Here is a 25,915-nt window from a genome sequence, read left to right on the forward strand (position 1 = left end):
GTATGCGTTAGAACTGGGCCTCTTAGTTGCTGATGCTTGTGCAGTGGTCATCTTGCCCACATGGACACAAGGGACATGACAGCCAGCTATTCTAGGCCAGCAGAGGATACTGAGTGCCTCTGCAGAGGGTGGAAAGCTGAACAATTGGGACCAGTTCCTTGGCCAAGCTTTGCAACATGTTCCTGGGAGTGTGGATGCACTAAGGTGGATTGATCAACCACTAGACCTTGAAAAAGTTTCATGAACCTCAATGCCATGAAATTTATGAGGTGAGTGAGCTGGGTTAACCTGTGCACACAGGGAAAGATGGCAAAAGCACAGAGATCAGGAAAACCAGTTGTCAGTCTGCACCGAGGGTCTTGTTTTAGCTACGTGTGCATGATGCAAATAAGGATCTAGTCCTATAGTTAGGTAAATTTATATGATACTAAGATATAAATGAGAGATTGAACCTGTTAGGTGTGACAGACAGCATGTGAGAGAGAGGATATCTACTAGTTCACTCCCCAGATGGCCACAGCAGTGAGGACTGGATCAGGCTAAAGCCAGGAGCCAGGAGCTTCACCTGGATCTCCCACATCTGTAACGGACTGAGGGAAGGGATTTGGCCATTTTAAAATTTAAAAATAGACATTGTTTCAGTGTGTAAATGGAAAAGGATACTTTTTGGGAAGGGAACAAAGATACAAAGTCAGGGCTGGGAGGAATGCCAGTGATGAGCTGACCCTCCTACATGGTGTTCTGGCTTCAAGGGCAACTGTCCCCAGGAGCACCGTTGCTTAGACATGCTCCCATGATACTTTCTGGAAGTCAGCATGGAGATTTAGGACCAGAAACTTCTCTTCCGGTAAACAGCCATGACCTGCCTATTTCCTATGGATGTGTTGACTATTGTAATTCCTTGTTACCATCTTAGGATTTTTGAAGAAATTCCCTGACTAGGCATCTCATAAGTATATGTTTCTGTTATTAAACAGCTGTTGAAGGTTGCAGAAAAACATTTCTTTCAAGAATACCTGCAATTTCTCTTTGGAGTCCAGAGCTTTATGGGGGGAAGTTGAGAGGTACCACAGAGTCAATGAATACAGAAACCCCTCAGCTGGAGAAAGACACTTGATGCAGAATAGGAGGATTTTGTGTGTTTGTGTCTGCATTTCACATACTGTGCCACACCCAGCTGCCCTCCGAAAGAGCATGGCTGGGAAGAACTGAGTCTCTTTGCCAAAAGGAAGAAGGTGGTGAGGTGAAACTGGCAGCCTGGGTAGTTGATAAAGAGATAATGAGCCAGCAGAGAGGGAAAGAGAAAAATGGTGCTACTTATTCCTTTCAGTTTACTTGTGTTTTTTTTTTATTTTATGCAAATACCTTTATTAAAATTTGACTATCTGGAGAAGCTACATTTTTTCACCCAAAGAATTCATAAATATTGATAGAATAAATTTTTCCATTCAATGAGATCAAAAGATCACATTTGAAATGATGAAAAAATGATTTCCATAAACTTTAGTCCAACTTTTAAAATGTGCAGAAAAATACATAGCTTAAGTCCCAACAGTAGTCATGCCTCATCATGTAAAACTTACAGCTTTATTTCTAGACTCAACAGGAAGGGATCACCATTTTACGATCCAAGAAAAACTTCCTAAATTATGCTCCTGAGTGAACACCTAAGTATTCACCTTTACATGACAGCACTTCTGTCCCGCTGGTCTTCTGCATTTACAGCTATCACCATCTTTCCTTTCATCACCAACATTATCAGAAACTTACTTTGAATATAACATGATACCAAGTTGGGGAAAGTAAAAAATCAGTATTCATCAGCTCAGATATGAATGAAGTTTCAATGATAACAGCTAGTGGATATTCATTCACTTTGATACTATATGAATTTAGGAGATAAAAGAGTTCAAGGTAATTCATCTCACGTATATTTACAGGCGAGCCATTTCCTAGGTGCTGTTCATTTGAATGGACTTGTGGGTTATCTATTATAGGTGTTTTTCTAATGGAACCAAGTGGCAGTACAGGTTACAGACAAAGCAGGACCACAGACATAAACAGCATGAGGAGTGCTCCTAGCACGCCTGAAATCTGCATCATTGATTTAGATCTCAGTCTTAAGGACCACAAATAAAAAGGAGGTCCCCAAATCCTCATTTATTAACTAATTAGAGCAGTTCCTTCTGAACTTTGACAGAGTAAAATGAAGCAATGTGGGAGCAGAATTAATCAAAAGCAAATGCTACATGTGGTATGTGCATTTATCTGTACTAGGTTTATTATAATTCCAGTTCTGCCAGATAGATCTATCTTCCAGAACACATTCCCACAACCTTTAACCCACCTTAGTCTTTAGGTTCTGTCTCTACACTAACACAGACTTCTCCCAGAGAAGAAAGGAGAAAATCATAAAGATCATTCTGTTCTCCCCATCACACAGGAAGATGGAGCTACATGGCTATGGTTAGCTGTCACACAATCTTAAAATATTACAACTACATAGTAATTAAAAAAAAACACTTGAAGGAAATATTGCAAGTCACAAAATCTGTGAAATTACTCCTGTGATGTGAAGGAGCAAAAAGATTTCAGGATATTTTGTCCAATTTCTTTGCCTAATACTCAGGGGGGATTTAGGAATTATACTGTTGAAAGAGAAAGAAGAAACCCAGGTAAATATAGGCACCTCACTACTCACTAGAACGTCCTGATCTCATTGTTTTCTGAATCATTATATCACTCCTGGAGAGGGTTGATAGGAGGGAACATTTGGTAGCAGAGGAACAAATACCATGATCCCACAGGAACCAGTTATTCTCTAACACACACCTAAGCTGGGACCCACACAAATGAGCCATTAGCCATTCAGCTTTCTATGAGACATTCATAGAGAGAATATTAACTCATCTGGGGTTCAGATGCACATGCAGCATAATCAATGTCACCTATTTTCTGCATACCTGAGAAAGATTAGTAGCATGCTGGCTTGAAAATGATAATGTAGCTGTGCTGATGGTTATTATAAGTGATGGAAACACCTGAGTTAACAGTCCCACAGTATTAACTCTCTTTGTGAATGAGAGCTGGGAGAGAGTTCAGACTGTATGGCTCATGTTGATAGTCAGTGTAAAGATACAAAATGAATGCATGAAATCCCATATCCCACTGGGAGTGAGATCGTACCCTGCTGAACCATTTCTGGAAGAATTTTATGAGTAACCAAGCCAGAAACACTGATTTGGGCCCTCCTCCCTTCCTTGCCCCCTGAAAGCGTTCTTTGGTGTCTTGGGATTTTTTTTTTTAAGGAATGTAAAGAATCATTTTTCCTCTTAGGAACTTAAATTTATCTGTAAGGAAATGGATCTAAAGATCTGGGAAGCTTCATGTTCTCAAGTACACACCTTAGGGAATGACTCAGACACTCTGTAAGTCACGACAGGTGGGCAGCAGGGCCTTGTGGTTAAGTTTGACAGAGTAAATGTATACGTGCAGATCAAGTCACAAAGAATCAAAGGCTTGAGGAGGGACCAGTGCTGTGGCACAGTGCGTTAGGCTACAATTTGCATGAGCAACATTCCATATCAGAATGCCTGTGCTCTCAATCCTAACTGCTGTGCTTCCACTGCACTTCCTGTTAACGCGATTGAGAAGGCAGAAGATGGTTCAGTTGCTTCTGTCACCCACAGAGGGCATCAGAATGGCTTTGGCCTGGCCCAAATCTAGCTGTTTTGGGCATTTGCGAATGAAGCAGCAGATGGAAGATTTCTCATGCATACATTCTCTCCCTTCTCCCTTTCCAATTTTTATCTTTATTATGTCTTTCAAATAAGTCTTAAAAATAAAGGGGGTACATCGCTTCTCGGCCTTTTGGCTAAGATCAAATGTAAAAATAAAGGGGGTATGAATAGCTCAAGGGACAATGTAGACGAGAGGGAAATATATCTACAAAAACTCCATTTCTATAATGAGAAAATACCCCTTAAACCTTAACCCAACATTGTTGACACCTTGGTGTGTATGATTTGGCAGGAGAGAAGCATTGGGTTGGTGTGATTAGCAAGCCTTTCATATCACTGTCACCTGTTGCCAGAAAAAAATAACTCATAAAACGCCTTAAGTTGACTGAAAATAACAACACAACAAACCAAAATATATTGGATACAACAAAAACAGCATTAAGGAAAGTGAATAGCAGAGAATGTCTACATCCAAAAATTGGAAAAGTATCAAATAAATGATGTAACACCACATCTCAAGGGCCTAGGTAACCAAAAGTCAAAGCCAAAGTTAGTAGAATACTAGAAGCTAGGCAAGAAACAAAAAGTTTATATTATACAAGATAATCATGATATGGAGAGCTATTTTTGAAAAAAAGAAAGTTAGTAAACTATTGACCCAACTAGCCAGAAAAGGCAGAAGACCCTTTCAGAGATGAGAAGGGAGATTTCACAATGGGATATTACATAGAAACATTAAGAATAATTGGGAATTAATATAAGCAGTTATATACCAAATTGGAAAATCTAGAAGAAATGGGTAAATTTCTAGATACATATGTTTTATTAAAATGGAAGCACGAAGACATAGAAAACATGAATAGCCCAATGACCAATTCTAAGACTGAGCCAATAATAATGAGTCTTCCGGGGGAAAAAAACACCTAGGATCAGATAGCTTCACTGCTAAATTTTATGAAACTTTAAAACACATATATTGCTTTGAAAGGCAGAGTTACAAAGAGATACACACACACACACAGATGCAGAGAGAGAGAGAGAGAGAGAGAGAAGGAATGAATGAGAATGAAATGGAATCTTTTATCCACTGGTTCACTCCCAATGGATGTAATGACCAGAGCTGGGCCAAGCCAAAACAAAAGCCTCTTCTGGGTCTCCCACATAGATCCAGGAGCCTGAAAATGTGGGCTTTCCTTAGCTACTTTTCCAGGCACATTAACAGACAGTGAACCAGAAGTTGAGCAGCTGTGACACAAACCATCACTTACATGGATGTTGGCACTGCCAGGGGCACATTAACCTGCTGCACCACAGCAATGGTGCCTCTATTAAACTTTTAAAGAAGAGATAATCCCAATTCTTCTTAAACTAATAAAAAAAAAAACAGAAAGGGTGAGAAACCTTGCCCATTCATTCTATGATGGCAGCAGCATCTTAATTCCAAAATGACAACAAAGAGAACTACAGACTGACATGCTAATAAATATAGATGCAAGACCCATCAACAAAATGTGAGCAAATTAAATTCAAGAAAACATCGAGAAGATCATCCAAACCAAGTGGGGTTTATCTTAACAATGCAGGAATGGTTCAACTTATGCAACCCAATAAAATTTATATGATCATCTCAGTAGATGTAAAGAAACCATTCAATAGAATACAGCATAATTTCATGATTAAAAATCCCTTAAATGAATATAGAAGAAACATACATCTACATTAATCAAAGCAACATATTACAGATCCAGAGCCAGCACCAGACTGAGCATTAAAATTGGAAATACTTCCCCTGAGATCTGGAATCAGATAAGGTTGCCCACACTGAACAATATTATTCAATATAGTTCTAAAAGGTTTTACCAGATTCATTACCAGAAAAAGAGGTCAAAGGGATACAAATTGGAAAGGAGGAAATCAAATTATCCTTGTTTGTAGATGACGTGGTCTTTTATATAAAGGAATCAAGAGATGCCACTAAAAAAACTATTATAACTCATAAGAGAATACAGCACAACTTCATGGTATAAAATCAGCACACAAAGAAAACAAAAGTTCTAGTTTCCCCTTACATTTATGAGGATCCAGGAATTTTTACACTAAAATGACATCAGGCCTCTTTCTTTATCCAAACATGTGCGCTCATCTCATACCATGTTCCTGCTTAGAACCTGGAAGCCACAGAGCAGTGAGGAGTGTTGTGAATAGCGTGGGCCCCAAGCCAGCACACTGGGGCTGTAACTGACCTGTAGGTGCAGCTGCTGCCCTAAGAATGGCAGGCTGGGTAAATGCATGTGCAGAAATAGCAGTGCCACAATGAGTTAACCCACAGAGCAAGTGGGAAAGTGACCTCTGTTTCTGAGGCAGCTTGAGGGAGAGTGGCAGAGCTGGGGGAACAGCCAAAGCTGACTCTGAGGTTGACGCATCAAGTGAGTAACCTCCTGTCCTCAGAAGCTGTGAACTGTCAGTTCACTACCATAAACACAGGTGATCTTGCCATCTCACCACACTGTTAGTTCAGGACAATTCACTTGCTTGCTGCTGCCCCAGGGTCTCTTGGAAAGGCAGACTTACTGGAGAGAAAGAGAGACAGAGAGGACGATCTTCTATCCACTGGTTCACTCTCCACTGGCCACATTGGCTGGAGCTAAGTCAATCCAGAGCCCAGAACCAGGATCCTCTTCCAGGTCTCCTATGTATGCGCAGCGTCCCAAGGCTTTGGGTCATCTTCATTGCTTTCCCAGGCCACAAGCAAAGAGCTGGATGAGAAGTAGAGCAGCTGGTTCAGGAATCTGTGTCCAAATGGGATCCTAGCACGTGCAGCAAGAAGGACTAGTTCACTGAGCCATTGTACAAGGTCCAAGAGGATCAAAACCATAACTCAGCTTCTGATCTTGCTCAGCTCAAGTGTCTGGCCAACTAATTTCTTTACTACTTTAGATTATTTGGCAATTTGAGATTAACATGTCCTTCTTAAGCCAGAAACCCCATAAGTGACTTATTTCACCTAAAGAGAAAAAGGGAAACAAGCAACACACACACACACACATTAAAAACTGGGAAGACAATCCTGAAACAAAAAAGTGTTCAAGTGTTCCATGGTGTTCCACGTAGTGTATCCCTGCAGTGCTTGGAACTCTCACACATCAACTATATTTAAATTTTATTAAATCAGTAATTGTTTTTGAAAAGCAAACGACAGAGACATGGAAAGAGACAGAGGGAGGCAGTGAGATAGAGCTCTTACATCTGCTGATTCCCTGCCCAAATGGTTGCGATAACTGGGAGGGTACCAGGCCGAACACAGGAGCCCAGAACTGTGTGTAGATACTCCACATGAGTTTTAGAGGCCCAAGCACTTCGGCTCTCACAAGTGCATTATCAGAGAACTGGATCTGAAACAGAGCTTCTGGGACTCAAACTGACACTCTGAAATATCCTGAGTGGCAACTTAGTCAACCGCACTACCACCTTGGGCCCATATCCTTGCAATACTTTTTAAAACCACAGATGTATTTATTACAAAAGTATAGCGTTCAACAGAGTGGCAAAGAAACATAAAGGAAGCACAAGATAGAGAATAAAGGCGAGAGAGAAAAAATGCTGCCATCTGCTGTTTCATTCCCCAAATGCCTACAAGAGACAGGACTGGGCCCATGTGATGGAAGAAAGGAGTTGAGAATTTAGTCGAGGTTTCCCAACCAACTACTTCAGCCATCACCATCTCTCAGGGTTCAAACACAACCAGATACTGGTGTTAGGAAAGTAGGTCAAATGACTTACGCCTAGCATTTTGTTTTATAGTATAGTCAATTTAATTAACAATCATATTTATTTCTTTTTTTTTAAGATTTATTTATATTACAAAGTCAGATATACAGAGAGGAGGAGAGACAGAGAGAAAGATCTTCCGTCCGATGATTCACTCCCCAAGTGAGCCGCAACGGGCCGGTGCACACCGATCCGAAGCCGGGAACCAGGAACCTCTTCCAGGTCTCCCACACGGGTGCAGTGACCCAATGCATTGGGCCGTCCTGGACTGCTTTCCCAGGCCACAAGCAGGGAGCTGGATGGGAAGTGGAGCTGCCGGGATTAGAACCGGCGCCCATATGGGATCCCGGGGCGTTCAAGGCGAGGACTTTTAGCCGCTAGGCCATGCCGCCGGGCCAAATCATATTTATTTCTAAGTAGAAGAGGCAATGTTCAATGCTCTCACCACAAAGGAATGGCACGTGTTTACAATAATGGATATGCTAATTGGCCTAATAAGATCATGTATACATGTTTTAAAAATCCAAGTTTGCCTTAAACTACATAAAGTATTATATAACCAAAAAAAAAATCACATTTTTTAAAAACAACCTGGCATTTCACAGCTAAAACAGATAATGTCCAAGGAAGACTGGCTCTTTTCCAGTATCTCTTTTGGTCATCAATTCCTTCACCTACTGCCAGGAAATGGGCAGTGTCTTACTGTACCAATGTCCATAGAGTCCAGGCCACTGACTTTTAAATATTGAGTACTCAATGAATCTAATTTATGAAAAAGAAGAAACTATGTTTAATTTTTCAATAATATTTTGAGATCTATATTACTAATTTTAAGCTGATACTTATTGAATAAAAGTTCTTAAGTACTGTGACTAAAAATAACCAAGTCCCCTTTTCCACTAAAAGATTATGCTGACAATTTTGATTAGCTTTCTACTTCCTGTTAGAAAAGCAGCAGTTAAAAACCATCTTGGTTGGGCTTGGAGCAGCCCAGACCATAATGTTATTTAGCAACTAATTGAAGGCAAAAAGCCAGCTCCATTGCCCAGCCGTGCATGAGCAGAGACCGGAACACCTTCCTCCATGACCAAAACGGCTGAACCCACACAAATGCTAAGGTGTACTTCCCTCTTGGTCGACTCCAAACATGAAATCTACAAATGTTAAAGAATATTGTGTTGCTGTTAGCAGGTAAGTCTTTTAGAATATTAAATTCTATAGAACTAAAGCTTAATTTCAAATCTGTTCACATGTGGCAAAGAAAATCTGACAGAGCTGCACCCTAGACGTGTTGTTTTGTTGAATAACAAATTTTAAAATAATTTGGCCTAAAGCAAATATGGTTCTCTGAGCTATGCAAGGCTTGATATATGTTATATGTTATTCTTTCTCTGATGATGCTCTAAAAGACTTAATATTCTGAAAGAAAAAATGAATTATGTCAAAAAATCACGCAGAAGTATCATCGGATAATTTTGGAGATTACTGTTGTCCAATTTTGCTAAACTAATTTAGAAATATATTTATATTAGATAATTATGATTTCAGTTGCTTGAATTTAAAACTGAGAAAGCTGTAATCTAATCCTGAATGTGTGCCTTGGAGCAGTGTTACATCGTATGATATATTAGAAAAACTTAGTTCTTAGGATAACTAGTAACTAAAGGATCTTATCTTGAAAAGCAAATAAATGATTAACTTTCTCAGTGAATATTACATGATTATCAAATGCATCGAAGTGGCTTTGGTCCTGGCTTATCTCAGAAAGGGTAACAGCTCAAGCAGAATTGGGATCAGTAGGGCTTGATAGTCTCCCGGAAGCCCAGGCTAGAACAGCTGATTATTTTGTCTCCTACAGTCAGGAATTAGACTGATTTTCAAAATAAAATGCAACATTATGTCTATATTACATGGGGGATGGAGACTTACCTAGAACTTGTATTGCTAAAAAAATTTGCACCTCTCTAAGGAAAACAAGCTGCTTGGGGTGGGCAGCAGGTCCAGGCTTGCACTCACTGACTGGTATCACACGGAGGCTCTGTTCGTCAGTCTAAAATAAAATCACCTAAAGAACTCAGAATGGACGTTCAGGTTCTGATCAATTACACACAAACATGATTAACATCCATGTGATCCCTGAATCAATCCAATGGACTTAAAATTTCAGGGACTCAAGATTCAAGTGTGTACTTCTATTTTAAGATGGAGAGATACTCTTTGGACTCTGAATACAAAATTACTTTCAGTAGAATGCAAATAGGATTTGGTACTTATGCTTAGTAAATACATATTATGGCAAATGGTTCTTTTTTAAAAATTAGAATACTAGAATTCTAACTTACATTTTTTGTTTTGTTTTACAAACTATATGCTCCTCTATTAAATTTTTTATCAAAGATTTATTTATTTTTAGTGGAAAGTCAGATATATAGAGAGGAGGAGAGACAGAGAGGAAGATTTTTCCATCCGTTGATTCACTCTCCAAGCGGCCACAATGGCTGAAACTGAGCCGATCCAAAGCCAGCAGCCTGGAGCGTCTTCCAGGTCTCCCAGGTTCCCAAGGCTTTGGGCCATCCTTGACTGCTTACCCAGGCCACAAGCAGGTAGCTGGATGGGAAGCGGGGTTGCCAGGATTAGAACTTGTGCCCATATGTGATCTCAGTGCATTCAAGGTGAGCATTTCAGCCTCTAGGCTACTGCGTCGGGTCCTCCACTATTAAATTCTAAAATTCAGTGGGTTTTGTGCATTCACAAAATTGTGTAGCCATCACCCCAACTTTTTACATTTTCATCACCCCCAAAAGAAACCTCACGCCTTTTAGTAGGTATACCTCATTTTTATTACTCTGAATCATAGGAAAGCACTAAGCTACTTTTTCCTATGTAGATTTACCTAATCTGGAAATTATATATAAATGATTATGTAATGTAGGATATTTTGTGACTTACTTGTTTCACTTACCCTTCAAGTTCTATCTATAATACGGATCAGTATTTTCTTGCTTTGAGTTGTTGAGTAATGATCCATCGCATAGAAATACCACAGGTAACATTCATTCATCCATCAGTTGATAGACACTGAATTATTTCCATTTTGTTTTTATGGATGTTAAACGAACTACTTTAGGCTATTAAATCCTACAGAGCAAGGACAATTCACACATTAGGCAGCCTCCTGAACTGGAACAGGTTCAGAGAGATTCCAGGATGCTATGTGGCTGGGGGACAATTACAAACAGAAAAGGGCACAGTATGCTGACAGCAGAAACAAGGTACAGCATTGGTTAAAGCTGGATGTTTGCTTTATTTGAGCCAGGAAGACTAGACAGTTCCCTGTTTTTTTTTTTAACTGAAATTCAACTTGTTTTTCTTTTTGTGGTTTACCTAAAGGTAGAATTCCTTGCTTACATCATGTTTAACATCTCAAGGAATGAGCAAGCTGCTTTTTAAAACCTTACAGCCTTAAGGACTGAAAACTGAAAACCAAAATGTCCATGGAAGGGAAACTTTATGTCACATAAGCGTTCATCCAGAGGCATCTCATAAGGATTCAGTACTTCATATTTTGTCACACAATTATACACAGTATGATTCTATCTGCATGAAGAGCTTAAAGTAATGAAAAAACATCAAGAAAGAGAATGGTAGTTTGTAAGTGTTGGCATCAAGAGAAACATAGTGAGCTATAGTGACTGTGAGTAAAACTCTGAAGGTAGATAGTGGAAATGTTGGCACAACATTAAGAGTGCGGAGCAGCGCTTCCTATATATGTAAGCTGGGCAAGACAACAGATAATTTACATTTTATGTATATTTTATTACAACAAAAATAATTGGGATAGTTAACTGGGCATTACTTTAATTCTAAAGCAAGGTGTCTTGCCCCAAAGTTTACGGGGGACTTTCTCAGTCACAAGTCTCCTTGGACAGTCCAAAGCTTTTCTGGCTAATAGAGTTAGTGCCTACCACTGCTTTCTCTGTTTCTCCTCCACATACTCCAAACCCTTAAGTTCTTAAAGGTTTCCAAAGCTATTTTAACGTCTCAATATATGAGTATACTTAAGATTTAGAATGTGACAGGTATGTTTTTTCTGTTATAAGGCAACCTTCATACAAAATACAAGATTAATAGCCCTATCAATACTGTTTGTGCTACATCTCAGGGGTTTTTGATATTTTTTCTTTTCTTTTCATTCATTCAAACAAGGTTTTTTCTTATTAATTTCTCCACTGACTCATAGGCCATAGGGTAGCATCGTTTGCCTTATTTCTTCAACAACGCATTGGTCATTCAGTAGCAGGTTATTTAACTTCATGTTGTAAATTATGTATTTTTCTTCCTGTTGATACTGTATTGTGGCTCTTCATTTAAAGGCTTGTATAGTAACTGTAATGGAGACTATCATATCCAGATGTAAAGATACAACGCAGTATGCATCTTTACTTCTACATCAAAGATGGCTTGGGAGGGCAGTGGAGGATGGCCTGGGTCCTTGAGATCCTGTGCCCATTTTGGGGACCCAGAGGTATTTCCTGGCTCCCAGTTCTGGATCACCTTAGCTCTGGCTGTTACTGCCTTTTGGGAAGCAAGCCAGAAGATAGAGATTTTCTCTTTCGAGCGCTCTTTCCCTCTATAAAATCTGCCTTTCAAGTGAAAACAAATCAGTCTTTAAAAGAGCGAGAAAGACTGCTGTTCATTGGTGTCTGAAACATCTGTCACATAAATGACATGACCATTAGACAGTGAAATAACAATATTTTGAAAAAAATGTTCTCAATATTGGGTTCAGTGCGATATCCTAGTGTGGCTAAAGTCCTTGCCTTGCATGCGCCGGGATCCCATATGGGCGCCGGTTCTAATCCGGCAGCCACACTCCCCATCCAGCTCCCTGCTTGTAGCCTGGGAAAGCAGTCAAGGACGGCCCAAAGCCTTGGGACCCTGCATCCGTGCGGGAGACTCAGAAGAGGCTCCAGGCTCCTGACTTTGGATTGGCTCAGTTCCAGCCGTTGTGGCCGCTTGGAGAATGAATCAATGGACAGAGATCTTCCTCTCTGTGTCTCTCCTGTGTATCTGCCATTCCAACAAAAATAAATAAATCTTTTAACAATTTTCTCAATATTATCTGCAATGAAATATTTAAATAAACTCACATATTGTCTATTCCAATCCCAGAGTAGAAATGAAAACTTCATTTATTCAGATTTTCCTCTGCTTAGTTTTATGGATTATATTACTGGCAACAGTAAGCTCTGCATTTAGTTTACTTGCCATCTGGTTAATTGAATGGAATACATAGTTTCCTTTCAGCGTTGACTGGTTTATCCTCTGAAGTTCATAGGCTACTACATAAGTTAAGGAATAAGGACCTTTTGATTTGAAAAGAAACATCTGCTCACATTTAAGGGAAAAAATAGAAAAGAGACCACTTGCACTCCAGGCAAATGGGGTGTTGTCTGCTGAGGAAGTTCGTTAGCCTCCGAGTAGAACGAGTAGAACATGGGTGAGACTGTCTGGTAAGACACACCAGCTCTGCTCTCAGGCATCCTTTGGATGTCTGCTCGATGATCCTGATAAAGGAAAGACTCTCCTGTACCTTGTGATGAGTGACTCTTGGCAAGAAACAGGTCATGTCCCTCCATTCATCAGCTTGGTTTTCATTCTGAGATGTTCAACTGCGAGAAAAAAGCAGCAGCAGAAGAAACAGCTCCTCATTGTTTGAAGCCAGGGCTGCAGGAAGCTCTGCAAATGGTCCATCCAAGTGACCCACAGCCTGATTCACTTTCCTTTTGTGTGTCCTGAGCTATTGTCCCGCTGGGAGCACTTTTGAGTCCAGAAATGCAAAATGCTCAAAAGAGAAACGAGTTGCCAGCCCTGCCAGGGACAGTGCTTGTTTGTGGCAAATGTGCTGTTAGAGAAGAAACGCCATGAACTTGGTGCTGCTTGCAGTACTGAGTCACAAATCCCAGCATCTAACACTGCTTGCTTTCCCCATTCTCATTATTGTCCTGGTATTACAAATGCACAGCAATGTGTTGGTGGCTTGGGCAATACCACAAATACTGACATTCTTATAGCTTATCTCATTTACTCTTCAGTTACTAAGTGCATGGAAGGGAGGAATGGATTTTTCTTTAAAAATACCATTGGCATCATACCCTTTAAACAAAAATTCTGGTTTTGCCACTGTCCGTGTGATTTCATGTGTGTTACCCATCTCTCTTGACTCAGGTCCCACACAAGGTAGTGATAATAGCGGATTAGAGGACTAAGTGATAATCCAGGTAAAGCTCTAAATGCAGTGTGTGTACAAAGTAAACAGCAATTTAGGATTTAATGCACCTGATCACAGGCTCCAGGATATGCATCCTTCATGACACTCCCAGTAGTGTAGACCTGTATCTAGCAGGGAGCCTGGTACATAACAGGAGCGCAATAATTGTGTTGAGTGTATGAATGTTTAAGTCTTCATCACACACCACCTTGCAGAATATTATCATCAGCATCATAGGAACATAAAAAATATCTGAAGGCTGGCATTGTGGTACAGTGTGTTAAGGTATTTACTACCTGCAAAGCTAGCGTTCCAAGTGAGGACTGGTTTGAGTACCAGCCACACCACCTCTGATCCAGCTCCCAGCTAGTATGCCTGAGAAGGCAGAAAAAGATGGGCCAATCCCTTGGCCCCTGCCCCTCATGTGGCAGGCCTTGGATGGAGTCCTTGGTTCCTGACTCCTGGCTTTGGCCTAACCTAGCCTGTTCACAGCAGGCATCTGTTGGAGTGAATCAGCAGACTGTCTTCCCTCATCCTTCTACTCACTCTAACTTTGCATTTCAAATAAATAAATAAACCTGTTTTTTAAAACTATTTCATATTAAATTCAATATTTCTATATCTAGAATCAAAGTTTTCGATTTGTATTTAGTTTCATGAAACTCTCTAAGGTGATATTTATCTAGCCTCATTTTTAGTGACTTTGAACTACCTACCTGATATCCCAAAGGCTGAAAAGTCAAAGCTATTCTATGTAGCTCTACATAAAGTCTTTTATAACACACATCAAAAATTGAAGCTAAAAACAGATGCCCTGGGTCCAGGGAAGTACCCTACTGACTAAAATCCTTGCTTTACATGAACCGGGGTCCCATGTGGTCACCGGTTTCTGTCCTGGCAGCTCCACTTCCCATCCAGCTCCATTCTTGTGGCCTGGGAAAGCAGTCGAGGACGGCCCAAAGCCTTGAGACCCTGCACTCACATGGGAGACCTAAAAGACACCCCTGGCTGCTGGCTTCGGATTGGTGCAGCTTTGGCCATTGCAGCTACTTGGGGAGGGAACCAGCGGATGGAAGATCCTTCTTTCCGTCTCTCCTTTTCTCTGTAAAATCTGACTTTCCAGGAAAAACAAATAATTTTTTCAAAAGGCCCTTAACATAGAAGCTTCTTTGATGAAAATATAAAGATTAAAAAGCCTAACTTTTTAAAACATAATTTAAAGAAATCATTTGCTAAAGGATAATAATAAAGCCTCTATGATTGATTTGGAAATTGAAATGAAAATTCAGAAAGGAGAAAGCAAAGAAAAATCTTACTGTGATAAAGCTCCTCAGACATCCCAGAATTCAGATTTAGAAGAACTTAAAGAAAAAAAGAATTAGAACTTTTGCAGTCAAACTATTGGTTTGTCCAGAACCCTTCGTTGTCAGTTTAGTGAGCCAGTGTCTGAAATGTAAGACATAGTCCGTACAGGTTCTTTAAATGGTAACTTCCTTTTCATTTTCTGGGGAGAGCATTTAATCTGAAGACTGGTTTGAGTTGTGCAGACATTCAGTCTTCTAATTCATGAACATTGGATTATATAGATCAATGAAAACAAGTTGTCCCAGAAATAGACCCACATGTGATATGCAGCTACATTTGCCAGATGTTTGACAACCCACCTACATCCACTCTGGCTTATGCATGTGCCAGAAGGTACAGTCAGCCCAGGCTGGTTTTTCCCTGATCCAGCTCAGATGTAGACCATCAGATATTCTGGACCTGCCCAGCCTGGTCTGCCCTCATCCCAGCTTACCATGCTCAGCAGTGGGAGTAGTGGCCCAGTAGGGGGCCACTGCAGCCCCACTCCCCAACTGGGTCTGTCCCCAGCATCCTCCGGATTTCACATGTGCTGATTGGGTGTTGTGGCCCAGTGTGACACAGCCTGTCTCACCTCAGCATTTGCAAGTGGGTGTGTATTTTGGCCTGATCTGAGCTGCTCCCCGTCTCGGTTGTTGCACTCACCTACAGGGAGGGTGTCCTGACAGAGGAGTTCCCCAAGTTCCTCCATCAGGATCTCTCCCAATGCCAGATCTCACACACACTGGTGGGTCCACGGGCCAGCCTTACTTAGTCCTCATCATGTCCTAGCAGGAACAGTGACCTTTCCTGACCAGCCCTCATCCATTCCAGTTCTTGTTGTTGGGTACTACAGCCCAGCCAAGCCTGCTCCATATCCAGACACAGCTCACACATGGCTCAGCAGGAGCAGAGACCTGGCCTAGCCTGTCCTACACCCACCCCAGATCTCACAAGCACTAGTGGGTGCCAGAGTCTAGCCCAGTTCAGTGCGCCCTGGACCCAGCCCATACCCATACCAAGGGATCCTGCAGCCATATCCAGAACAGACCACAGCTCCCACCCTGGCCCTCACGCTCACCAATGGGAATCACACCCCGGCCAGAGCATCCCCTTTGTTCCCCAACCAGACCTGTTCCCATGCACAGATCTTGCACATGCCAGTGGTTGTTCTAAGCCAGCTTGGCATAGCACCTCATCTGTCTTAGCCCTTATCTTCAGATATTGCAGCCTGGTCTGACCTAGCCAGCCCCCAGTCCCAACTCTCACTGGCAGGTGCTGCAACCCAGCCCTGCTCAGTCTGCTCCCATCCCTGGCTGATGTAAACCAGTAGATATGATATGATACCCTAACCTGCACTCCAGTCTGGTTTCTGCATTAGCCAGTAAGCTAAAAGTTTGCTCGGTCCTGCCAGATCCGCCCCCATCCAAAACCAACCCGCACACTTGCCAACAGATGGGGCTACCTTGCCCAGCTTGCCTGACCCCTAGGTCTGTACCACGTGCTCACCAGTGGGAGCTATGACCCCATTAGGGAATTTCCCAGGATCCCCCACTCAGCCTACTCCCAGACCCAGATTTCCTGCATGGCAGCATGTGCTAGGCCCTTGCCTGGCATAGCCTTACCCTCCATCTTGGCCTTTGTATGAGCTGGTGGATGTTGTGGACCAGTCCGCCCCACACCCTGTTTTAGGATGCACATGCAGGTGCTGCAGCTTGGACTTGCCCAGTCTGTTCTAGGCCCCAGTACCCATGAGTGTTGGCAGGCTCCATGGTCACACCTAGTTCAACCCATCACAACCCTAACTCTTGAGCTAACCAGCGGGACTTGTATTTCCACAGGGTTGGACCCCCCGCAGAATCCACCTCTGGACCTGGTTCTCTCACCTGCTCATTAGTGTCATGGCCCTGCCTAATGTGACCTGTCTCCTGTTCCAACACTCATTCAGGTACTTGGATCTAGCTCTGCTAGAAAGGCCCCCAGCCATAGGTTTTATGTGGGGTGGCATGTGGCAGTCAGCGATTCATTGTGCTAACAAGCCCATCTCAGGACTCCCAAGTGGGCTTGTGAATCAGTCTGTCCCATACAGATCTTCCATTCTCCCCTCCAAACCACCAGGTCTCAGTCCCTTCACGTACCTGTAAGTACAGTGGCCCTGTTGTTGGGTGTCCTCAGGATTCATTCCTCACCTACACATACGGTGACCTTATCCATGGATGTCCCTAGGCAGTAATTTGTCACCCCCCAAGTCCCCAGAGCTCGTGGGCAGGTGACCAGTGGGAGAAGCCTAGCCCTGAATGGCATTCTTGCCATCCGAGCCAAGATGGCCCCAGTCCCTCCAAAGCAGCCAAGCTAGGCCTAAATGGTAACTTCTTGTGTAAACAATGTAAGTTTTCTTTGGACCTGAGACCTTTGTAAATGTTAATCAATGTCATTCTGCTCTGGGGGAACTCAGGCTAAAAGAGACCACAGACATAGCCTTTGAAAGCTTCTGCCTATGTCATCGCTCAGTTTCAAGTCATAAATAACTTGTGAGACTGAATTCAATCATCTCATACTGGGTGTGAAATAGAAAGCCTCCATGAAGTGTCAAAAGAGGACAAATGGGATGCAGAAAACAGGAAAGTATGAATCATTTCTGATTTAAATGTTTTGTAATATCCTGAAACGATTCAGAAAATCATACCACAAGCTTTATTTAGACAGTTGCAAAGTCTGAAGACTCAGTTTGGAATGCATGATTATGTAACAGGTAAGGAACCTACCCATGTGTGCAGCATCTACATTCAACGGTTTGTTATGGTTGGTTGTTTTTGACTTTTAACTTTTTGAATTATTATTTATTATTATTTTTCTAAATTTATGATACAATTGCATAGGGTTTGGGATTTCCCTACCCCCTCTCCAAAATTGCCCCTGCCAACTGATTCTCCCCATGTTATTACAATAGTATAGTCCTTCATAAGCAGTCATATGCCCATGAGTCTGTTATTTAAGTGTGTCCTGACATTGCTGGTATAGACAATGCCAGATAGTCCAGCATCCCATTGTCAAGATATATCCAACAGTTTCATTAGGAGCCCATTGTTGATTTGGAAGTAGATGTGCATACTGCATTGCATCTTCACATCTGGATATGATAATCTCCATTATACTGTCACTACACTCTCCCTCAAATGAGAAGCCATGAAACAAATGCAACAACAGAAATGAAGTTAAAAGAAAAAAAACTTACTTTAGCTAAGATATGTAAACATCAATGTAATATGCCAAAGTGACTTGGCAAAATTGGAAATCAAATAATATTTAGGCTATATCTCTCATGCCAACATGGAGTACTGCTTATCACATACGTAAGACAAAATCTAAAAGATTCACTTGGGACTGGTGATCTGACACAACAGATAAATCTACCACATGCAAAACTGGCATTGCATATGGGTGCTGTTTGGCATCCCCAGCTGCTCCACTTCCTATCCAGCTCCCTGCTAAATGCCTACAAAAGCAGCAGAACCTGGCCCAAGTACTTGGGTCCCTGCTGCATATGTAGGAGACTCAGATCCAGTTACAGGTTCCAGGCTTTTGTCTGGTTTAGTCTCCATTGTTGCAGCTGGTGGATGGAAGAGTTTCTCATTCATTCTCTCTTTTCCTGTTAAACTAATAAATCTTTCCTTAAAAAAAAATATCATGGGGACTCAGCGTAGTAGCCTAGCAGCTGGAGTTCTCACTTGACATGCACCAAAGTCCCATGTAGGTTCATATCCTGCTGCTCCACTTCCCATCCAGCTCCCTGCTTGTGGTCTGGGAAAGAAATGGAGGACAGCCTGGAACCTTGGGACCCTGCACCCACATAGCAGACCTGGAGGAAGCTCCTGACTTTTGGCTTCAGATGGATTTGGCTCTGGCCTTTGGCTGGTGGCTCCAGCCACCTTAGAAGTGTACCAGAGGATGGAGGATATTTCTCTGTCTCTCTTTTTCGCTGTAGATCTGGCATTCAAATGACAATAAATGAATCTTTTTTGTAAAAATCATGGAAATAAGTTTTTCATATCATTCTTCAGTGGAGATCTATTCCCAAATGGGGAAATGGGAAGTTTAGAAGATCAGTCAGGGGGGCCGGTGTGGTGGCCTAGCAGCTAAGGTCCTTGCCTTGAAATTGCCAAGATCCCATACAGGTGCTGGTTCTAATCCCTGCAACCCTGCTTCCCATCCAGCTCCCTGCTTCTGGCCTGGGAAAGCAGTCAAGGACGTCCCAAAGCCTTGGGACCTGGAGGAAGTTCCCGGCCCTGGCTTCAGATTGGTGCAGTGCCAGCCATTGCGGTCACTTGGGGAGTGATTCATTGGATGGAAGATCTTTCTCTCTGTCTCTCCTCCTCTCTGTATATCTGACTTTCCAATATAAATAAAATAAATCTTTTTAAAAAAAGAAAGAAAATCAGGATAAAAAGGATTTTAAAGAGGTGAGGAACTTCAAAACGGTTAATGTTAACAATTCACACCTATGTGAGAATTAAGTTCATTAATCGTCATTAGATGCCTGCTAATTAATTCAGGCTGATAAAGTTTTGAAAATGTTCATTGGCCACTAGAAAACTCAAGGGATGTTTTTGTTGTGTTATCTGATGTAGCAAAACTTCTTGGAATTTAGTAAGCACCCAGGATGCAATGTATCTGTTGACTACAAAAGCATAAGCTGCATTTCCAGCGAGTTTGATGTATATATATATGCATTTGAGAGACAGAGATAGAAAAAGCTGCTCTTAGTTGCCTCACACCCTAAATGCTTGCAACTGCTAGAGCTAGCATGGGGCCACATGCAGGAGACAGGAATATTCTACAGGTCTTCAACATGCATGTCAGGAAGCCAATTAGGTGAGTCATCACTGCTCTTGGTGGAAAGCTGAAGAAACAAAGCCAGGCATTCTGATGCGGAATGCAGGTATATTAAATAACACTAGGCTTAAAACTGGTCCACTGCAAGGAGTTTTAGAACCATCGTGATTTCCTGAGTAAGGCTGTTCTTAGTGCCAAAGAAACTAATGTACTACTAGCGAAATTATAATCTGTATAGCAAATTAGCAATTTGCATCAGAAATTCCTCTTGTAAAGAAATGATTTGACCTTATTCTCAAAATCTATTTTTGAAGACAAATGCATAGCTGAGTACGAGAAATCTTTATTACAAATCATGACCAAACCTGAACTGTTAAAGTTTTGAGAACCTACATAAAAGAATTCAACATAGTTGATGTGCAGATTTTCTCTAACTCTTGGTCCCCACCCTGGCCTGGAGCACCAAGAATCTTCCCTAGGGCAGTACTAAGGACACAGGGTTACACCTGCTTCTGTCACTATCATTTCAAGTTCCATGAGACCAGAGACTGGTCTAGTTCACCTTTGTAGCCCTAGAATCAAGCATGTCAATAGCATTGATATAGTATGTCCCAAATAAATAATTGCTTCACAGTTCCATTATAGACACAGAAAAATTAACAGTGGAGCTGTGAGTGAAAAAAGTTTAGTTCAGTCAATCTCAATTGTCAACATGTCTAACTTGAAATATAAATTAGATATGGATCTTCAAATGCATTTTCCATATCCTATTATAGATATTTTGGGTAGCATATTATCAATAACTCATATTATTCAAGAAGGTTTACTATTTCATCTGAAATTCTTTCTCTTGATAAATTACTTCTCAGGGAAGGTTCTGAGGCAGTCTGAGGATTCCCACAGCGAGAGAGCCAAGCACTTTGTGCATCTGGTCTGCAGGTGGCAGCAGTCACCACCATACAGCTGGGAATGCCACTAACTGAAGTGAGGTGGAAGATACACCACACCCAGACAAGTCAGATGAGAACCTCTAAACCAACAACAGAAAAGGTCATGTTATGCAAAACACAGCATCAACTATTTATAATAAATTCTGTCCCGCTCATAGATTCTTTAGCAAAACACTGAAATTGGTTCCACAATCCCCTCTTCCATCCTTTTCCTCACTCAACAATAACAGTCTGAAGAAGCTCATCTCCAAGTTCTGCAATGTACAGCATGATTCAATTTACAGAAAAGTTGTGGATATTAATATTACTTATTAGAACACATTCATTACTACACAGCTGCATATAGACTCATTGACTTAGCTACATATTTCTGTTGCTGAAACATACCGATACTGACAAAAAGCTTGAGCATAGTATAACTGGGAAATGCTGCCACTGATTGGCTAGTTTCCAAAAATGATCAGACCCCATTTATCATTTCACATACATTATTATGCCACATACTTGTATACACTGTTCATACATCTATAGTAGACACATAGTATTTTCAGAATCAAAACAGAGTTATACTATCTATAGAATCTATTTTATGCTTAATAGCATGTCATGAATATTGGCCCAACTGACCAAAATTTATCCTTGAAATCTACTGCATTTTTCTTTTTTGCTTTGGGTTATTTTCATGTTCTCTGATACAGGTATGTCATGCTTTGTTAGCTAGGGGAAGAGTGGTTTTAGAACCAGGATTTCTGTTGTGTCTTTTCGTCTACAGCCCTGTAAGAATGATGCATAGCTTAAAACTAACTGGAAATGCTACAGTTAAATTAGCGGGTAGCTCAGTAAACATTAATGGGAACATTAATTATACCAAGTGCCTAGCCCAATGCAAGCTATGACATTTGAAAAATTCTTCATTTGTGTAAGATTCACAACAATTAAAATTGAGTCTTATAATAGTAATTTTCACACTTTAAAAACACATTGTTAATATCAACTAATTAAGATAAAAGGAACTATAAATGCTTAAACCAATAAAAGCATTTTTCTTAACTCTATCCTTCACCACTAGTGCATTTAAAGCCCATATTAAAATATCAAAGAAACCCGAGATGAATACCTAGTGGGATTGTATATATCCTTTATTATTCATAAGAAAACAAGAGTTTAACCTAATAAAATAAAACTGGCCAGTGTTTCCAGTAAATATTAATTTATTAAATCAAAAATGAAAAGATGAGTATATCTATTCATCCTGGCTGGAATCTGGCTGCCACCTAAAAATGAATAGTCATTGTAAATCCTATGCGAAATGACAGGGAACTGAATAAAATAAACAATAACAGCAAAAATCCATGAACTTTGGTAAAATACATAAATCACAAGAGTTCCTTTTTCTCCTTAATCTGAAGCATACACTCTATTTGGGAGAGCATATCCGGAGGATCAATTTAACTGCAGCAAATTTCATCACAGAAATAGCTATTGTGCAACACAATGATGTTCTTTCTGTCAACTGATCCAAAGCATCGCCATAATATGGACACACTTACAATGAATATTCATTAATAGGTCATTTTTGACAACCAATGTTTTTCCCACCCTTTTGCTTATTGTTTGGCTAAGGAAGACAGAGGACTTCAGCTGGTCTGAAACTAAGCTATCCTATTGCTTAACTGCTCTTCTGGTAAATATCCTGCTAATAACATGGAGTTCACAGCTGGCAATTAATTTCTCTTTCATGATTTATCCTTAGATGAGAACCACTCCCACTTCCTTCAGTACCTTTCTAGGTGACAGAAAAATTGAACACTGATCTCCAACACAATAAGCCTCACTAGCTAAAACTGCTAGAGACCCATGAATTTGGGAGGACTTGGTAGATCCCAAGCTTCTTGCCTGATCAGTGAACCGTGATCTTTGTTAAACCAATGTTGAACAAACCTGTGGATTTCTATTTATCTAGAGTGTTAGTTTTCAAATTCTTGTGATCAGACCCATAGCACATGCCCTTTATGTTTGTAAAAACCTGAACTGAGTCGGAATCACTGCATATACGCAACTGTGGATTTATGCATGGGTATCTGGCTCACACAGTTATGGCAGCAGCAAAGTCCCAAGTGAAGCTGTCAGCTGGCAAGTTGGATGCTGGTAGTATAGGCAGGTCAAGTCCAAAGGTCTTAGGACCTGTTTAATTCCTAATAGCTAAGAATCATGATATCTAAACACTTATAACAAACATATAAGTGCATAAATATATACAATTAAATGTGATTTATATATTTATAAATATATAAATTTGCATGTCTGTACACATATATTTGTAAAATGTATATAAACTAATAAGTCCTGCTTAAAATTTCAAATGCTCTTGAATTTTCTATTCTTTGTCAGTAATTAACTATCTATAAACTTTTCATACTCACTACATGTCGTATATAGCATTAAGTCTGTGTCACATGAATTTTCTCATTCCCTCACCACAAAGTATCTTTGGAGTTGGTAGAATTATCACATTAAAATTTTTTATTTGTTATTATTAATTTCAAAGGCAGAGATAGAGAGGAGAGACAGAGAATGAGAACTATCTTCCATTTGTAGATTCACTCCTCAGATGCTTGCAACAGCAGGTGCTGCCCACCCTAAAACCAGGAGCCAGGAACTCCATCCTGGTACCCACGTGAGTGACTGGGACCCAAGTAATTGAACCTCCCAGGATGTACATCAGAAAGAAGTTGGACTGGACATGGAATAAGTAGGACTCAAACTAGGCACTGTTAATATGGGACTCAAGTGCACCAGGTAACAGCTTAATAAACGGTGCCACAAGGCTCAGCTTTGCTTGTGTCAATTTCCCAAGTTTAGTTCATCATTTCATAGTTCTCTCTTCAATTTATTTATCTAGAGTTCTTTTTGTTTAAGAAATTTCTTGTATCTAAGTTAAATCAAATTCCTATAATTTTTTTTCATTTATCTAGAGCAATTTCCTGTTATCAGAGGATGTGGGTGACACAGAAAGCGTAGCTCTGGCCTTGGTTGTTGGCCACAGCCCCTCAGGAAATGGGAATCTAGGACACATGATCTGATCAGGTGGAGGTGAAGGAAGTAGACACCATAAGATCTTGATGACTCGCAGTGCAAGGGGGAAAAATAACTAATGAAATTAAGCCTTCCTGTCAGCTGAAATAACATGCTTTCAGGACAGTGATTCAGGTGGAGGCATGGGGAACGGTGTTGAGCTTTTCATCAGAGGGAAGGGTAAGAAGTCAAGGCCTGAGGCTTATCTAAACTCCAACGGGAAAGCTTGAACAAGGAAAATTGCAAGCTCAGGTACTAAAACTCTCTTGCAAAACAGACATAAACCTAGGAATTGTCTTGGCTGTCCCCAATATAGTCATCATTGATATCATGAGTTGGTTAAACACTAAATTCAAATTTATATCCAGATGGTCCCTGTTTGTGTTAGTTGAATTGATGGATACGCCAGGTAAATTTTGTTTGGGATATACCCTGGACAAGAAAAGAGAATAAATAACAAGACACAGATTTATTGAAACATGAGAAGATTCCCATAAACTCAATACCTCAATCTATTTAACTTTTCCCTTTATTCAAAGATGGGTCTCACAATTATAATCTTGAAATGAAATTGCTAGCTTGTAATTGGATTCTCTATCGCTTCCTTATATGACTTAGCTAACTTTATCACATTCACGCTTTATGGTTAATAATATAGCAATAGCACTTGAAATACCAAGAAGCAATAAGTTGTTTAAATATTGTAATAGGTTCATTTATGCCAGAAGAACATAAATAGCGTCCACATGAGGGAATAACACACACAAAAGCTTCCGGGAATTCAAGAGTTTAGCAGTCAGGATATCGCTTCTATTTCTTACCTTACCCTAAGTGTGATCTCTAATCTTGAGTCCCAGAAAGACTGTGTGAATTCTACATTCACATGTCTAAAAAAAGGCTTCCACACCAAAACTAATTTGGAGTGAGGGGCCTGGTGTGATGGCGCAATGGCTGAATCCTCAGCTTGCAAGCATGGGGATCCCTTGTGGATGCTGGTTCATGTAATGGATGTTCCAGTTCCCATCCAGCTCCCTGCTTGTGGCCTGGGAGGGCAGTGGAGAATAGATCAAGTGCTTGGGCCTCCGCATCCACTTAAGAGACCTGAAAATAAGCACCTGCCTCCTGGCTTCAGATCAGCTCAGCTCCAACCATTGCGGCCATTTAGGGAGTGAACCAGTGGATGAAAGATCTCTTTGTCACCTTCTCTACATAATCAGAACTTTTCAAATAAAAATAAATTTTAAAATAACTTAAATATTTGGAGTGAGATAAGTTATTAAAATAGTCAGGGATTATATTTTCCTTATTGGATTTTTGTTTTAGCAGATATAAAATTGTTCATCTAATAAGGAAAGCATAAGAGTTTGAAGCAAAAAATATGCTTTTTCCATTATTCTTTCATAAAATGAAATGTGACTTTCTATAAGGACTTGCTACATAACAAAAATCTAGCCCGAAACTAAGAATGGACATACAAATCAAAGTTTACAATAAAACTAGTGGTATCCTGGTGCCCAGCACTGAGATTTGGAATGCTAGTCAACAGGCCATGATCAGTTCAAAGTGGCATTTTTTAAAAGCAGACATTTGTTCTCACATCCCAAAAGTCTCACAGCTCATTACACAACTTCTAATAAGCTGCATCTCTTCTCTCTAACCCTCTAGTCCCTCATGCCCTGCACAGTATTAAAAAGCACCCTCCAAGGACAAGGAACTCAATATTGCTCAGCAATATGTACATTCTCAAGTCGGAAAGGACATGCACAGTGTGGGAACTCAATAAAGTAGCATTGAATTGGATTGAATGACATTGTTTACAATAGTGTTATCACTCTATAAGCCCCATTTTCCCTGATAACACACTGAAATGAATTACTCTCAGTTGACATTGTGCATGAATATGTGTACACACATAAGCAAATGAAACTTCATTAATG

The sequence above is a fragment of the Ochotona princeps genome, chromosome 10, assembly GCF_030435755.1.
Source record: "Ochotona princeps isolate mOchPri1 chromosome 10, mOchPri1.hap1, whole genome shotgun sequence".
NCBI lineage: Eukaryota > Metazoa > Chordata > Mammalia > Lagomorpha > Ochotonidae > Ochotona > Ochotona princeps.